We start from the raw sequence: 18446 nt of genomic DNA, 5'->3' as shown, positions 1-18446 counted from the left end.
TGAAACTTTTGTGTTCATCTCACCTTCAGTTTGGTCATGGAAACAGTGAGTGAAAAAGGAAGAATGCAAATATCTGTGTTGGTCAGTTTATACAGTGTGAAGTATTCATACCTGTACTCTCTGGATAATCTAACCTAAATAAAAATGTCTGTAGAAATGCATTTTTGATATCCCACTGTAACAAACAGAGTTTTATTAATAATGCAAGCATATTAGCTACAGAATTTTAGATTTGATTTTATATTTTAGTCATCTTCAGCATGAACCAGTAGTCTGGATGATGATATGCTTTGGTTTCATTATTCTTCAAGCAACAAAGTCATTAGCAGCTTTCAGGTCTTGACCAGGTTGATGTCACTGAAAAAAAAATATTCCCATTTCATATGAAAGTTGTGTCAAATCATATTGCAATATGATTAGGTACTGCAACATCTATCTTTGGTGCTGAGATTTTGCAGCAAAATCTGGGATAGCAAGTACATCTGTACAACACATTCAAAACACCCAACATATTCAAGGAGGAGCTGCAGACCTCTGCCAGAGTAAAACATTAAGCATGGCCTGATGCTTTATAGACTTACATTTATTAGAGAGGAGGTTAAATACCATAGGCTCATTTCCATCTCTTATTAGATTCTATTTCCTTTTTCCTCACCAGACTGCTAATAACTCAACGACTTGCAGGCTTTAGGTACCTCTTCAAGCAGCCCCTGGAGAAGATTATTAGTACTGCAGTTTGGGATTTTGGCACCTGCATTTTTTGTGAGTTTACCCTATCGTCTCCAACTAAAAGAGTTTGATTAGAGAGAGACACACCTGTTTTGAGCACTCTCTATGCTTCTACAGAAATATTACCAATTTTCAAAAATGCAGTGTTATGAGCTTCCTTTGTGCACACACATTCTGAATTAGGTCCTGCTCAGAAAAAAAATATAACATACTGAGAGTGGTAGAGGAAGGATTTTAATCACTGCCTATTTTACTGATGGGAAACTGAGTCACAGAGAGATTAAATTCAACTAAACTGTAAGATCATTCAAACCAAGGAAGTAATTGAGACAAGACCTAAATCAAGTGTCTTAACCACAAGATCATTCTTCGTTTGTCCTCAAGATTTTTTGAAAGTCTTGATGACTATAGTCAGCTCATTTTTTTTCCCCATCATCTTCCATGGGAGATTTGAAACATAACTGGAATTCCTAAAGCTCTTGTTGATCAGTCTCAATTTAGTGTAATCATAAGCACAAAATTTTAAAGATTTTATTCTTATTTCTCTATCACATTAAGTTAACCACATAAAATCTTAAGTGAGTACTTCATCGTGAAAGATGAAACTAGTACTCCTACTTTATAATGCAAACCATGTGAATCTCCTTCTCTGTTTACAAGATTGCTGAAAACTGTATTTTTCAAGAAAAAGAAGGTTTTTCAAGGATAACCAAGTCCAGATTCTTATTCCATTTCATTTGGTACAAGCATATTGTAAACATTTCGCAGTAGTTCATATACATTTTGCACAGGTATATATGAGTCAGAGTATAAATAAAAAAAATAAATAAAGATTCTGTCTTTATCTATTGCTGAAATAACATTTGACTTGCGGCAAACACTCATTAAGTGATGGCTGTTCTAATTCAATATCAGCAGTGATGAAACTCAGCTGAATAATGTTGATCTGTTAAAAAGTTTAGATACTACTTAATAATGAGCATTATATCAGTAGTTTAAGGTAACAGAAATTCAACCAACCGTAAGTCAAAACAATAACTTTCTATCAAAATGCCTGGATAGGCAAGCTAAAGGACTGTTTACCAAAGCAGATAAAATTAAAATACACTGAAATTTGTTTTATTTTATTTATAAAATTATAATTATTATATTTTTATAAATATTATATTTATAAAGTATATTTGTATATTTTATATTTTCCTTATTTCTTGCTCTTGTAGTTACTTTAAGAGACATATCAGAGCTTTTGTTGCAAGGAAGTGTTCCTCTCTCTTCCAGCTGATCATATGCAAGACCAGTTCATTTCAGTTCTCTCTCATCTGGTCTACAAAACAGGCATTATAATGACAGCTCACAGGGGCAGTTATGGTGTTTATTTAGCATCTACAAAAATATGTAATACAGAGGTGAAACCTATTGACTGTGGGAAAGGGACATGTTCACAATTATTTACATCACCAGCACTTCTTCAGTATATCCAAGCAGTAACATGGGGTAACACTCAAAGGAAAGAAGAGAGGTGTAATGAAAGGAATCAGTTGTGTCCCCACAGAGCAGAACTGTGACCTGAAAATGTTCTAACATTCAATAATGCTGTAGGTAGCACAGAGTTGTCAGGGCATTTATCAAAAGCACATTTTCTCTGAGCATATTGAGAAAATTTATTCTGATATACCATGTCCAGTGATTTTTGATCTTAACTTGGAAAGATCAAGATCATCCAGCTATCAGGAAATTTAGTTCATTGATAAGTGACTAAAACGCTCTGGGGGAAGGACAGTGTTCTTGTTATGTACTTGTAATAAGCTTAAATAGTTTGTGTTCCTGAAAACACAAAAAGATTTTGTTTTAATTTAAGTTTAAGAAACAATTTAATTTAAATTTAAGAAACAATTCTTTTCATTTGCATAGATATGTAATTATAGTAAAAAAAGATACACAAATATGCAATAGACATATACAGGTATATCAATATAATAGCCTTTAAATGATAAAATATAAATTATGGATTGAAAATTTGACATGATTTCTATACCATTCTAACATCTGTATTTTTTTAAAATGACAAGTATACATCAGTCATTTAGTCTTACATAAAATATTAATTTTCTAGTGTTAATTAAACTAGCTTTCTTTTCCTGGATGAAAAGTACATAACCTGGGTAACTAATTTTTTTTTGTTGTTTGTTTTTTCTTAGTAAATGTGCAGTCAACAATACTCATCACCTTAAATTGTTTCAGTAGGTAAAATTCTGTAGTATGCCAGCTGAGACAACATTCTTTGGTCTCAGAGCTCATGTAACATCTGGAAAATAAATTCATTCTACATTAATAGTAAGTTGTAACCTAGTTCTTCAAGTCCTAAGAATGTTTCTTATGGATAAGTTCTCAATACTTATGCTTTTTTTTCAGATGTTTCCATCTTAAAATAATCCATGACATCATCTTCCTTTTTTTTTTTTTTAGAATAATTAAATCTTCATATCCTCTGCAACTGTTATAATTAATTGCATATTTCAGAGCCAGCACTACTATATAGTGCTAAGAATGGGAATGTATGGATGGACAGACTGGGTCAGGCAAGAAATCTTCCTATCCTTCCTGTTCCTTCCCATCCTCTAATGATGATCACTAGCAGATAAGAAGGGGTATGAAAATAAGTTTCTAGTGGAAAAGAAAGCAAACCTACAGTGATTCATCAGCAGTTATTCTCTCGACAGTCTGAACTTGATACTGCTTCCAGAAAGTGTATCAGATTTGAAACATATTACTTAGATGGGAAATTAAGGGTTAATGGTATGTATTAATATAATATAATAATATATGTATTTCTGAAAGAAGGAGATAGGGAATTTTAGAAATACTAATGGCAGGTAATTGCCTTTGAGTAAAGCATCTTGAACCTCTGAAAATCCTCCCCCAGCCCACAAGTCATGATGTCAGTAAACAAGTCTTGACTTTCAGCAGTGATGAGCTTTCATATTTGATGACTAACACCTTTGGAAACCACATTAACTTCTTCTGTCAAAGATAGCTGGCATTTACATCACATTAAAAATTCATATATATTAAAGAATGCTTATTGGTATGTCTAAGGATGCAAACTAAAAGGAAGATCTGCATGCTCTGGGTTGGACATTAATGGAAGTTTAGTAAGCATAGGACTGAAATTAAGAGCCTGAAAAGTGCTGCTTAGATGATGGGTCTAAACTCTGAGGAAGCCTCCTATTTCAGCTGTATGTTTCTCCAGATGGCTGAAGTTCTGCTGCTGCATATACCCAGCAGGATGTTGCTAAGACAATGATGAGTTTCAGCCAACTACACCATGGTCAGTCAAATGCCTTGGTGGTATGCCACTTCCTATTTGGATTTCAATGGTGCTTAAGTAGCAGTTAGGTACCTGGGCTGCTTCTGTACATATGCTAAAGTATAAATTAATGTGGTTTAGGAAGCAATGAATTAGAGATGAAAGTGCCAAATTTCCTAAGTTACTAGTCGCTGAAATTACATATAAAGCACAAGGGAGTCTGGATGTCAACACAGGATAAGGATACTATAAATGTTCCCTCCTGAGAACTGTTATTATGTATAATTTCTTAAAGGAAAAGTAGAAATATTGAGTCATTTGCATTTTTTTCCAGATAAGCATGAAATGCATCCAACAAATAATAGCATTGCCAGGTGCTACATCCTATGTTATGTCAGTCAAGTCACAGTCAGCTACTTGTGGGTGGAGGAAGTTGGTCCAAACACTCCACATGAGAGTTTGGAGTGATACATAAAAGCTTGAGATACACAGTTTCTCTGTATTAAAAATAAGTCTACCATGCAGCATGATTCACCTCTTAGGTGTATCGCCAGATCACTTCCCCTAGTTCAGCACCATTATCACAGCCAGCATCTGTCAAGCTCATTTCCGAGTGGTCTGAATGCCAAATGTATGACTTTTTGCAAATGCAGTTAAAAGAAAAGCATTCTCTCTCTCTCCCTCTCTCTCTCTCTCCTCTCTCATTCTGCAAGGCTCCAAGATATAAATTTGCGTTTGGCACCCAGAAATATCCTGCATCCAAGAAAACTGGTTAAGAGTACTTAATCTGCAAGCTCTCCTTCTCATTCCCATTTTTTTCTAATAACTGTAAGAAATAGACAGGATTCCTGACAAAGGATTTCAGATATGTCAGCAAAACTTTATGCTGGAAAAAAAAATTTCTTGGTCTTGCAGTTCTCCTATTCAGACCTTGTGATCCCTAGATAGCCCAGCTGATTCCACCAAATGCCAAGTATAGTTGTCAGTGTTCAAAACTATTTCCAGAGGACACAACACCAGACATTAAAACTCAGACTGCATATTTATCATGTTACACACTGTTGGATGAAAGCCCACATCTGTTCCTCATGCTGACTAGACAAAAATGGGGCAGAGTGAAGAAAATAAAAATCACCAATGCTGATCTCCCACACGTAAAACAAAAACCCAGAAAACTTCTGACCTTTAACTTGAGCATTTCTAGTTCTTCCATTAGAGCAAAAGTTCACAAGCAGCTCACCAAATGGTGGTTGTTTCTAAGAAATGAGCAACTTCTCAGAAGGGAAGAGGTTGATACAATTTGGAGGACAGAGATCAAAAGACATATTCAAGGAAAGTGTTTTGTAATCACAGTAGCTCCTCATGCTTAGCTCAAATTCTACTACACACAGAGAAAATACGGGGGGATGCACAATTCTCATCCAGATCTTTTGCCTAGGAGGGACACTTTTATCCACTGATGATCACAGATAAGAGCACTGTCAGGGATGCTTGTCTCTTTTCCCTGACAATAAGAGGCTGTACATCCATCTCAAAATGCTTCATCAAGAGGAAGAAAATGCATCATTTCTCACCTGCAGTAGGGGAAAATAGAACCTGGGAAATTATGCTTTTGCTCAGTATTACATAAAAGGCCACAGACAGATCTTCGTTTGCAACCCCGTTTACCTATTCTAAGGAAACAGTGCTGCTTTCAGCCTGAAGAGTGCTTTATGATTACTTGTTCTCATATGATACCTAGGATAGGTTCTCCATGCAGACTTCACTTTGATCTTGATTTGTGACCCTTTTTACACATCTCCAGTATTGTTATGTTTTGTGTTTTAAGACAACCATCTGTTTGGGAAGGAGATCATGTCTTCCTTGGTGCTGTCTACTACACAGGTCATCTGTTGAAATGTCATAGTAAGAAAAATGGATATACCAAAGCTCAAGCTGCTGATATGCTTATTTGTGTGTGTACACAAGACCATATGGGCTTACGTTTTATGAACAAAACTGAAGGCTATAGTGGAAACAAACAAACAAATCAAATAATTTTTTTAAAAAAAAAGAGTACAAGTATATATTTTGACTTCTTTTTTTTTATCCCAAAATGCATTTTTTTCCTGAAAACATTTTTTCTACTCAAACATCTATCACTGAAAATTTTAGTTGAAAGTTACTTTTGAAAGCAATAAAAGTCACTACAAGATTAAAATATTGTCTTTTAAAAAGGACATTGTAAAACAAACAAACAAAATAGATTTTTTTTTATCTTGCAAATACAGAGATTTAGAGAAAAAAATAAAAATACTATAATTCTGAGGTCTTCAGAAGATTACAAGATAATTTTGTACTCAAAATGTATCTAAGTTCAGTGGGAAATATCTTCAAGGCACTGTCGCTTAACCCTGTAAGTTTTCACTACCTCGGTTTCCTCAGGTAACACACACATTTCCTTCTTTGCTCTGTAGAAGGAGTTCCTCCACTCTGTGAAAGCCATTATTCACCTGCCTTCACTGAACACTGAAGTACTCCTCCCCAGTGAAAGCAGTGAAAGTAGGAGGTATTAGGTCTGGTCATCCTGGGCACATGCAGTGAAAACGGGCAGTACTTGAACTGATAGCAAGTCATGTAATAATGGGTATTTTTCTGTCAGTTTAAACAGCTGATCTTTAATATATATATATTTTTTTTTCTAAGAAATTAGGAAAAAATACACCCATTTTCTAAGCAGGAAAACCAAGGCAAAGGTTTTCAGTGTTCAGGGTTTCTTATTTCAGTGGGAAACAGAAAATAAAATATCACAAAATGCTGGGCATAACCATCTTGTGCAAAATCTCACAGGAAACCTGTGGTGAAGCCACCCTTGAACTCAGGTCTTGCAAATCGCTATCTAGTAACCATTCTGTCTGAAGAAGTGAATGTAAACCATATTCATGGTTGGTATAGGCAGCCAAAAGATGAAAAATAAATAAACGAAATGCTTGCAAAACACCTCAAGCACTAAGAATTATCATTCTTCTGGTTACATTTCTGGGGATTTCTTTCCTTCTCAGCCAATGACGAAACTGAATAACAACCAAAGTGGCCTCTTCCTCACCTTACAGGTTCACACAGATGAAAAAAGTTCAGTTCAGGAAATTCAGAACTTTTGGCCTTTACTGTACTTCTGTATTGTTACTGCAAGACTACATGGACCAAGCAGTGCCAAGGCTTTCTAGAGGCAGATAACAAAATGGTGACTACTCATTGTGGGTTCTAGACCAGTCACAGTTCCCATGTCCCTTCAATTTAGATCCATTATAGGCAACACATGCAGTCAATGCTTGCCTATGAAATGCCCTTCATAGGTGAGCAAGAAAGAAGTGAGAATAATGCCAAAATTAAAAGCAATAATTTTATATGTGACATATTAAGATTTTTTAAAAGCACATTTTTAACTTGAAGAATCATGTTTAAATGGAAAGCATGGAGAAATCTGTATAAAGAATGTTATTGACATTCATTACTTGTTTTCAAAAAAGAAGGTGAAGCATAGCAAATGAGTATTTGCTTTTCTGAAAGTAAATCTGAGATCAGTGCATATTTGTGTACATATTTCTATGCAAAACACCACCCTTGTGTTAGGACTGACAGTAGTCCATGATTGGAGCAGGAGCTGTCAAAGTAGAACTCCAGAACAGTTGAGGAAAAGGAACAGGGACCAGTAGAGACAGCAAGTTATGAGTTGCTTACATTTACATTTTGATGTAGGAAAAGGGGAATACTCAGCTGACTGTAGGAATTTCTGATTTGGTAGAATGAGAAGAAGAAACTTTTTCTCATGACTTCTTTTCATTACAAAGACCAGTTTTATATAGGGTGCTACCAAAAGCCTACTGAATCCAATGGAGAAGATCTGGTTGATTTTCATAGAATCATAGAACAGGTTGGGTTGGAAGGGACCTAAAAGATCACCTAGTTCCAAACCCACTGCCACAGGCAGAGATGCCATGCACTAGGTCAGGTTGCCCAGGGCTTGGTCCAACCTGGTCTTCAACACCTCCAGGGATGGGGCATACACAACTTCTCTGGGCAACCAGTGCCTCACCACCCTCTGAGAGAAGAATTTCTTCCTAACATCTAATTTAAATCTTCCCTCTGTAGTTTAAAACCATTCCCCCTTGTCCTGTCATGATCTGATTGAGCAAAAGTTGCTCTCCATCATTTTTCATAAGTCTCCTCTATGCACCGAAAAGCTGCAATGAGGTCCCCCCAGAGTCTTCTCTTCTGTAGGATGAACAGCTCCAGCTCTCTCAGCCTGTCTCCATAGGAGAAGTTCTCCAGCCCTCTGATCATCTTCATGGCCCTCCTCTGGACCCATTCTAACAGATCCACATTCTTCCTGTGCTGGGGCCCCCAGACCTGGACACAGTACTCCAAATGGTGCCTCACAAGAGCAGAGCAGAGCCCTCAGCCTTCTAGAGTCTCTTCTGATGCAGCCCAGGATGCAGTTGGCCTTCTGGGCTGCAAGCATGCACTGCTGGCTCATGTCAAGCTTTTCATTTACCAGAACTCCTAAGTCTTTCTCTGCAGGGCTACTCTCCATCAGTTCTTTTCCCAGTCTGTACTCATTGCCCTGGCCCAGGTGCAGCACCTTGCACTTGGACTTGTTGAACCTCATTTTGTTGATCATGCGTATGCAACAGCTTTAAAACTGAATTTGCATAAAACTAACACTTTCCATTGAGACAGGTAAGAGATCTTCTGGGAAAATCTGAATGGAAAATACAAGTCAAGGACACAACACTGTTGACTAGAGATGATCAGAAAACAAATCATAACTGTTGCCCTTGTGCTGTCACTCTCTGGAAATTTTCAGTGAAAACTCAAAAAATGAAACAATGAGACCATGCAGAGATCCAGAGAATAGTCAGGCTCCCGCCTGCAGAAAGGGACGAGGTGCATGAGCATGAAGTAGTTTCAAAGAAAATGAAACACTAGTATTTTCTCAGGAGAACTCACATTTTTAGCAAAGAAGTAAGAACTGATATGTTCTGACTGAGAAAGCTATTGTTTCTTGTGGGAGCTGGAATCTTTCCCTTTATAAGTTAACCATTTTGGCTGATGGCCTTTCCTCTAATGAACCATACTCTACTTGTTAAGGAGTGGAAAGGATGCAATGGAGACAGTGTTTGTGACTCAGTATGCAAGAAGGTCCATCATGGGACACATAATATGCCTGAGGAGCGTATATAAAAAAACAAGGAGGTGATGAAACATGAAAAGCATCGGCCAGCAAGCCAACCCAAAATAAATGTTTCAGTCTTTTTTCTGACTGAAATATTTTTGTGTCAGTGGCCTTATTATTTATAATTTAGGAAGCCCAGCATTTCCAACAAAAATACAATTTAAGGGGATTTAAAAAAAAAAAAATCTTCATTTTAAACCTGCTTCAGCATTTTTTCCAGTGTAAGAATGTCAAGCCAGCCTACTGCTGACATTGTTTTTCCTTTCAATTTGGCAGAAGAAGATCAGTATTCTTCCCTACTTAGGGTTTCCAATTTTCACTTCTACCTTTTAAAGTGGTGTAAACTGCCAGCTGGATTGCAAGGCTCCATAACGGTGTCTCCAGGGACTGTGAACATTCTGCAGAAAATGCAGTTTAAGAAACATAAAATGTTCCTTTTCCCAGCTGAATAAGAGCAGTGATGTTCCCAGTCCATTGCTGAGAAGGGCTAAGAAACTTGATAGCAGAGGTAGAGAAGGAGGGATGACATCAGTGGCTTGGATCTAGTTATTCATGACTATTTGTGAAGGAAGATTAAAATCAGTGGGTGGATAATATCTCTGTGTTTGCATCTTGCTAAGAAAGCAGCCTTTTCCTCTCCCTTTGCGTCACTTGCAGTGTCACAATTGTGAGTATAACCACATGAAAAGAATGAAAGCTTCAGGCTTTGAAGGTCTACACTCTGCTTTCCCCACCATCACATAGGAAAGTATGTGGGCCGTTTGGCCAAGTGAAGCAGTCACACAAGCAACGTTCTGCTCTGATGTATCGTGTGTTGGAGAAGACAGTGGAACTGTGCTGCTTGTACGTCATGGCTGAATCAGACACACTGCCCTGCTGGAAGGACATCATGGTCCCCACCTCCCCTCTGCACATACTTCCTAACACTGTCTCTCAGGTACACACATGACCAAGACTGTCAAAGTAAAAGTGATAGTATTACTATCCCATCATTTCTGCCAGTTTATAGCCAGCTAAAACGTAGCCTAGTTGTTTCCTTTCAGATATCCAAAGTGGCCTTAAATATCATTTCATAGAAATGTTCTATACGTAGTCCAGCAAGGAGGGATATAGTTAACACACACTTTCAGGTAACTTTCAGAATTGGTGACTGAGAATTGGTCATTGGAAGAGTGATGTGCAGAAGCCAATAGAGCAGTGACTGGCTTTTCCAGAGATGGTAGCAGTAGAGATACTGAAGCGTTGACAAACAAATCCCTCATTAAGGGCAGCAATGAACAGCATCAAGTTTAATGTCAGATGTGACCACTGAGAAAAAGAGAGATCTTAGAGACCCACTAGTTTATATAGACCATGAGCTCTAAAGGAAGCTGAACAACATCTTGATTCAAAACAGATTAGTAACCTAGGTTCCCTTAACTAAACGTTTCATAGGTAAAGAAAAAACACCTCGCTGCATATAGCTAGTCCCAAATTACCAAAACTTCCTGTCAATCTTCTGATTGTTTTCTGTTAGCTATATATCAGCTTCTTGGATCTCAGAATGAGCCAGACCATAAAGTTTGCAGAAGAATGATTGCCTCCCATGTTATAATACACTGGTAAGCATCATGGGAACATAATTTTTACCATAAGATAAATCCAGGTGTAATATAATTCTCAGTTTAAGAAGAATGCACCCTTTTCAGGTCATTTCTCTGGGCTCATTAACAGGGAAATATTAAGCAGCTTTTCCCTTTGGAGCAGTCTTATTCCTCAGAATATTATACTGAAGATTTTCCTTTCTTTTCCTAATCCTCTTTTTATTTTTTTTCCACTTTCTACAAGAAGTCTTGGTCTTTCTAAGGAAATTCGGATACTCAAAACATTGTCTCCAGTCAGCTTAAAGATTTGCAGTAGCCATGGAATGTTCAATTTTATGTGAGTTTTACTAGTGACTTACATGAATACTAAATTCAAATGAACTTTCTATACATATCTATATAGCTAGATGCTTATCTGACCCGCATCTAACCTACCAACCTTTTGTGGCTGACACCATCACTTAATATCATATGTGCATGTGTATACACATCGTAGATAGATGCATATAAACTGCTTGAGCATCTTTTTTTTTCTCTTTTTTTTTTTTTTTCCCCTTGAGGTCTTTTTACTTTTCATGAAGTTTCCTTCCCTGCATCATCAATTTATGGGGCTGCCTGCTGTACATGGATGACAGGTTAAGGAGTATAATCTGTCTGGTTGTATGCCAGGAAACTAAAATCTAATTTTAGTAAACAAGTGTTGATGCAAAAGGTCACCAAACTCTGTCAGCCCTTACGTGGGAATTGGGAATGAAGCTTTGAAAGGTGGGGATGTTGCCAAGAACATGACTATAATGGCTTAACATACTGCCAGTGACATGTGGGAGTGGCAAAGGCAAGAGAAGAAATCCTTGGAGGAGAGGATAGACACCGCCTTTCCTGATCAGGAGGAAAAGATAACAAATACATACAGTATACATGGGTGCTAATGCAGGTAGTTAAAAATAAAATCATAACTATCAGTTTCATTGATCTCAGTTCATAAATACCCCTGGTCAGACTATAAAAAAAAGAAAAATATATTTCTTTCAAATTGTCATTTTTTCTCCTTTCTAATGTGAAATTAGTTATAAAGATGTAATCTTCTGTAAAAGTTCCATAACCTCAACACAAAACTTTTTAAAATGAATACTCCTTGGAAAAATGAAAAACAGCAACAACAAACAAAAAAAAAACAAAAACAAGCTTTTATTTTTATACCATTTTACTTCTCAAAGAGGGGCTTTAATGAATTTGATCTCACCCACTCCAGCGGGAAAGAAAGACCGATGACTGTTAAGTATGTTCTTTTCTTAAATAAGAAATCAGCCTGCTCATTAAGATCATACGTACAGAGCTCAAGTATTCTGGCTAAATTTGTACCAGTAAATTAAATGTGCCCAGTACTGGTCTAACTATGTCAATATGTAGACAGTCACGTTCCTATGCCTGGGAACATTTCCTGGCACCGGTTCATTTACCTGTAGAGAAAATGGCTCTGGGTCCGTACTTCAATGAAAGTACTAGCCACTGTTCATCCCACAATCCCCCACGTTCTCCAAGTTTGGTGCATACTTTGGTATTTCAGGTGTATGTCTGCTGGTAAAGGTCTGGACGTTTTTTAACTATTTCTGGTGGACTCCTAAAAAAGGTTTTAGGGACTACAGTTTGAAAAGAATTCTGTGACCCATCTTCATCCTCTGAGCTGCTGTGAAGGCTGAGATATAGTTTATAAGTATTCTATACTGATGCTTAGTCCATGAGAGATTTTATATAGCTAAGCAAAGTGGCTTAAATTTGTCCAAAGTTAAGGCTGAAAAATTCAAAGAGAATGAGGGGGAGGGAACACACTGGTGGAGGGGAAAATCCTGAACATGTTATTGATAAGAAGCATCAAATTAAATTTATTTTAAATAAGATACCTGACAGCAACTATGATCTATTGCCCTGTGTCCACTGGAGTCAGAGACACCACTTAAGACTTCAATTTTGGTATAATTTGTTTCCTCATTTCTTCCTTTATCACAGCCATTAAACTGCTTATCAGACTCTAGGAGGGACCAGTACTAGCACTGTTTTAATAGAAAGCTATTTGGTGGCTTCCCTTTTTCCTTTCTTTTTTGCACACGCACACATTTGCTATATATAAAGTCAGCTTGGTTAAACTGATAGAGACAAGGTCATAATTTCTCAGGGAAATGGCAGACTAATGGAAAAAATGTTATAAATATAATAAAATATGAGTCCCGTGACACTTACCAAGGACAATAGTTTCATAATAAACTACTATGCACTTTGAAGTCTTCAATTAGTCCCCCAAAAGACATCCTGGCATCATCAGTGAGGAGGGGAGTGGGAGTGAAAGACAGAGGGCAAACTAAGCAAACTTTGAAAGAGATGGGGAAAAATACGCCTGTGGTTTCCAAAATGGCTTGAGCTACTAATGCTCTCTGACGAGTTGAGGGATTAAAAGTTCAAAAGGGCAGGTCATGTGAGGGCACTGAGGTCTTGCAATGCTGTGACCTAGGAAATACTGACTGGTCAGAGGGTGAACACATCCACAGCATGTTACCAATTAGTGTTTAATGACCAAATGTGGAATGCATTAGCGCTTCTGAGAATTGAATATGTTTTCAAAGGGTCTAAGATGTTCTTTACAAATATTCCTGTGTGGTTTGATTCACACTGGTTTTGGTGAAATCTTCAAGCTTTGTCCAAACTACAAAGTAGATATGTTGCAAATTCCAGTGGATATAAGAATGGAACAAACAGGGTTTAAATTTCTAAAGAGACAAAAAGGTTGTGTTCAAAGACCCAGGTAGGGCCTCCAGAAGTTAAAAAGGAGATTCTTCTGTTATTATTCAGTCACTAATGTGCTTGGTACTTAATTCTAGACTAAAGACCATGGGGATTCAATGGAGTTCTCTCAGTTTATACCAGCTGAGAAGCTAATCTGTGCTCTGAAGGCATTACTATTAAAAGGCCTAATCTTGCCAACACTTCCTACCATACACATTGCTTTTATGTTGCATCACAGTAGCAAATTGTACACATCAATAGATTTTGGGGAATGCAGAGGGGAATACTGAGGGAAGAAAGAAAGGCAAATTCACTAGACCTCGGAGCCCTGTTTGTGCCTTCCCAAAGCTATTGACAGCAAAGAAATTGGGTCAGAGTCAGTGTGCTTAACTTACCCTAAATATTTCACTTGTCCCCCCACCTGACTCTCACTATCTTTCTTCCATTCCTTTATTCCCTTTCAGCTCTTTACTATTTCTCACACCATTTTTTCCATGCCTTTCTTTTTCAGCCTTGTGCCACCTTTTCAAAATTTTCGTTTGTTCCCCTCTTGATCTTCTTTCTTCTGAGAAACCAGTGTTCTTACTTACTTCCCACATTACCATGCATAAAACTGACTCATCTCTAGATACTATATCAAAACAAATTTTGTACCCACTGCATTTTTAAACCTTTCTTTCAACTAGCAGTCAGCCTGGATGCATATTTCTGGTGAGCTATATCATACTGATAGATCAGAAAGTCCAGTGTTGACTGGTGAAGGGCAAAAGACAAAGAATAAGGACTCTTACTTCTTAGTCCAACATGTTCCATCTTATTTATGCTATGTGAAAGTGGCATAAAGCAATTCCCAATGTCTTTATCTGCTAGAGGGAAGATTGTCCCAGTGTGTGTCCTACAGAAAATAAATAGGAGACTGCCTTAAGTAAGACATCTTTGAAAATCTCAGTAAGGGGGCAGGATAGGGAAGCGATGGGCCCATTTTAGTACTATACTATATTGATGCTTGGTTGGACTGTTTGTAGAAAGGCCAGCAAATTTGTAACTGCCTCCAGATGGTCCTGGGACAACAATGACTTAAAGCCACCATGGCATCTCTCTGTCTTCCTGATAGGTTCAGGAAAAACACCCTGAAATGTTTCACATCTGTGGAAACATACTGACAGACAGTGATGGTGAAGGAGGCACATTCTTCCTCCATTTAAAAATACAATAGGAGGTTACCTTAAATCAGCTATGTTTGATTTCCAGTTGCCAAAAGAAGCAACAGGTAAAAGAGTGAAAGGTGAAAACTTGTGTGGGAAGATGACAATATTACAGGATATGTGGGGAGGTACAGCTCTGTGTTTGTATAGCAAAGCACAAGCCATCCAAGGACTAGACATTGCATCCCTAGTCTAACCATTTCTGTCAAAAGGCTCATCTCAGAATCCATACACTTAATGATGTTTAAATATTGCTTGTGTCATAAAATGATTTGTTGGATAAAACTCATCCCTGTAGGGGCCTGGAGATTTTGTACATATCTATGGTGGGAAGCCTGAAAAAATAAAAATAAATAAAAATCTTTCTTATGGTTTATTGTTTATGAGATGAAGGAATGGCAAACAAATCCATTGGATTTATCGGAGATGTTAGCTGACAGAATATAGTCAGACATACAGATTAGTGCTTTCTGACTGTAGAAAACAAGATTACTGAATTATTAAAGAGCCCTTTTTTTTTTTTCTTTCCTGTTTTTGTTTTGTTTTGTTTGTTTATTTGTTTGTTTTCCCTGGTTATGTAATAGGTGCTAGCAGTTGAATAAGCACTAGAACAATTTCAGAGTTAACCAGCCTGAGCAAATATCACTTTTCTTCTGAATTTATCATTCTCTTGGTAGCTGGTACATAATTAATCCACAAGTTCTCCGCTTATCAATAGACTCCTCCAACTATCATTCCCTTCTAATCAGATCATTCGCCACTACATGGATATTTCCCAGAAAAACCTCTGAGGCCCATTTACAGTGAAAGAGTGTTACCATTTTGGAACTACAGTTTAAAAGTGTACCTTTAAATGCCTACTTCCAGTGGTCCCAATACCAGCCCCTAAGGAACACCACTCATTACTGATCTCCTCTTGGACAACTTGAGCAGCTGACTGCAGCTCTTTGAGTGCGACCATCCAGGCAATTCCTTACCCTCCGAGTGGTCCATCCCTCAAATCCGTGTCTCTCTAGTTTAGAGACAAGGATACTATCCTGTGAAAAGAATGCTATGGATATCATTTAGTGCATACTTCTTCACTCAGAAGAAATTCATTTTCTGTATTACAGAGGTGCACATTATGCAGACTCTTGAGGGCTTGAGGTAGACGTTAGAGTAAAAAGACTGCCTACAGTTAAGGGCACTATTAGTATATTCTTTTCCTCCATTGCAGTCTTCATCTTTTTGTTTTTGTGTATTGTTAAGGATGAAATGCCAAAACTGTCTGTTGGAGTATGGACCAAAACTAAGCTACCCTGGATGTCTTTTAAAAAGTTATTTTTCCATATTCCTTTGGAATGTTTCTAGTCTATGGAGAACTGGCATATGTTGCACATACATGCACACCCCCAGTCTCACAAAAACTTCTATTTATTCTGAAGAGTTCCAAGTATCTGGATTCACAGGCACATCTCTGTGCTCATTCCAAGAGGAGTTTATCTGGCTGAGCCACCCAGCACCTGTTCAGGGTGGGCTCTTCTGGTCAGAGGATGTGCATCAGAGTTACATTTCAATAGGAGGGTAGATTAAGGATCACTGACTCAGCTGACTTGATCATGTGCAGCTGACCCTTTCATTCAGGGGTGCTCAAAGTAGCAGCCGGTGAGTGACAGAGTCATGTTAATGACTGTGCACTCACGCAACAGGTCATTAGGAATATGCATGAAATGGCTTCTCAGATGTCCCTAGTGCATACTTGCCTGAGCTACTGGAGACCAGAGTTTGTGAGACACTGCTTTTGGTTTTCAGTGGTTGTGGGGACTTGCAAATAGAACATCAGACATTTCAAGCATTATAGGATGGCACTTGAAAATCAAGAAAATTTTTGTTAATTATAGTTGCAACTCCAGAGAGATGCTAGTTGTCTCTGGAGTTGAGGCAGGATGGACCAAAAGCTTAAGAAATACTGTGGAAAGTAAGAAGCAATGTTTTGACTCTTTGTTACATCCCATTTCCTGTGAGCCCCTGAGGAAGCATCATAGAGTTGATTTAAATTGATGGTCAGGTCTAATCTCAAGAGACATCCTTATTCACTTTGGCTCTGCCTGACTCTGCTATGAACTGAAAGTTACTTTGATGTTGGTCTCATTTCTTAACAACAATAAAAATATTAGGAACTTATTAGATCTTCCCAAAGTTTGGGAAGCTAACTTTTCAGCTTGGGGCAATATGATACAGTGAAGGACAGAAAAGGGAGGCCAAGAGCAGTATGTTAATTAAGCACTTAGACATGTAGCATCAAAGTAAAGACTTCTCAACCACAGAAGGGGTAGAATCATAGAATCTTTTAGGTTGAAAAGACCATTAAGCTCATCAAGTCCAACCACCAACCTAACACTACCAAGTTCACTGCTAAACCATGTCCCTGACCACCACAACAGGCAGTAGTGACCACATGCTCTTGTTTTCATCAGTCTCTGGTCACAGGAGGCATTCTCTCCAGTTTCCCAAGTAACACTCAGAAGTTATTAGTGGATGGCAGCGGTACACTTTTATAGTACCTGATGATTTCAACATAGTAAATGGCAGAGGTTGTAGAGTTTCTAGTCACCTGTACACAAGATTGTACTTGGCAGACTAACACTTAATAAGAGAAGGCTGCAGCCTCCTTAAATCTGGTCTTCTCCATCCTGTAGAAAATCTGCTTCTTTCACATAATAAAATGCTAGTTATAAAGGATTCTCTGATCTACTAAAGAAAGATGCTACAGGAGTTCAAGGCTGAAAACCAAAAATGAGATACTTTAAAAAGAAAACAAAATGTCAGGATAAATAGCCATTGGGTAAGGATCCAAAGGAAAAAATTCCTTGTATCTCCAGATCAGGATGAAAGTCCAGACTGACTTTGCCTTATTGTAAGGATTTATCTGAGATGGCCAAATTTGGAGTCTATCACGCTAAGTCTCTCCTGAGGGTGATTCACTTCTTCCCTTTGGAGGGTCACACATTAGAGAAAGCTCAGACTTTTCCACTGACTACAGATGAAACCTACAGGGACTGGGCTCCTAACTTAAGTAGCAGTTAGATCCAGGCTGGAGTGCTTTTCTAGATGTATTTTGCCATTTTGAATTGTTGGGATAATTATGAGAATAAACTGATGAAAAGTAACAGCCTGTGACTGGAAGGAGGATAGTCTGGGTTACCTAATAATGTGTTCTGACCATAACTGACATAGATTAAGAATCTTTACACTATTAATGCAGCAGTGTGTTGTTCAGGTTTGTCCGTATAGGAGGAGGACTGCAGACAGCTCCCTCATTACCCTTCTTCTTCATTTTACGAGTGAGACAGAAACACTCCTTTGTCTCTAGCAGTTGTGACAGACACAGCTGCAGTTGCGTCTTCTTCAACCTCCTCCATTCAGACTATGGCTGCCTCAAACCCTGACACTGCAAGTGGTGATTGCAGGGGAAAGTTCATGTCAGCCCAGGCAGGCAGCCAAACACTGAGCTCATGTTAACACTCTTCCACCCAGGCATAAGAAGAGCACACTACAAACACACAGATTGATATCAGCATTTGGTGGGAACAGATCCAAGAGGTGGATGTCAGCGGGTTTTGTGATGAAAAAAGAAAAAAAAAAGAAGA

Source organism: Cygnus atratus, chromosome 2 (genome assembly GCF_013377495.2).
Source record: "Cygnus atratus isolate AKBS03 ecotype Queensland, Australia chromosome 2, CAtr_DNAZoo_HiC_assembly, whole genome shotgun sequence".
Classification (NCBI taxonomy): Eukaryota; Metazoa; Chordata; class Aves; order Anseriformes; family Anatidae; genus Cygnus; species Cygnus atratus.
Note: the sequence above shows the minus strand (reverse complement) of the source record.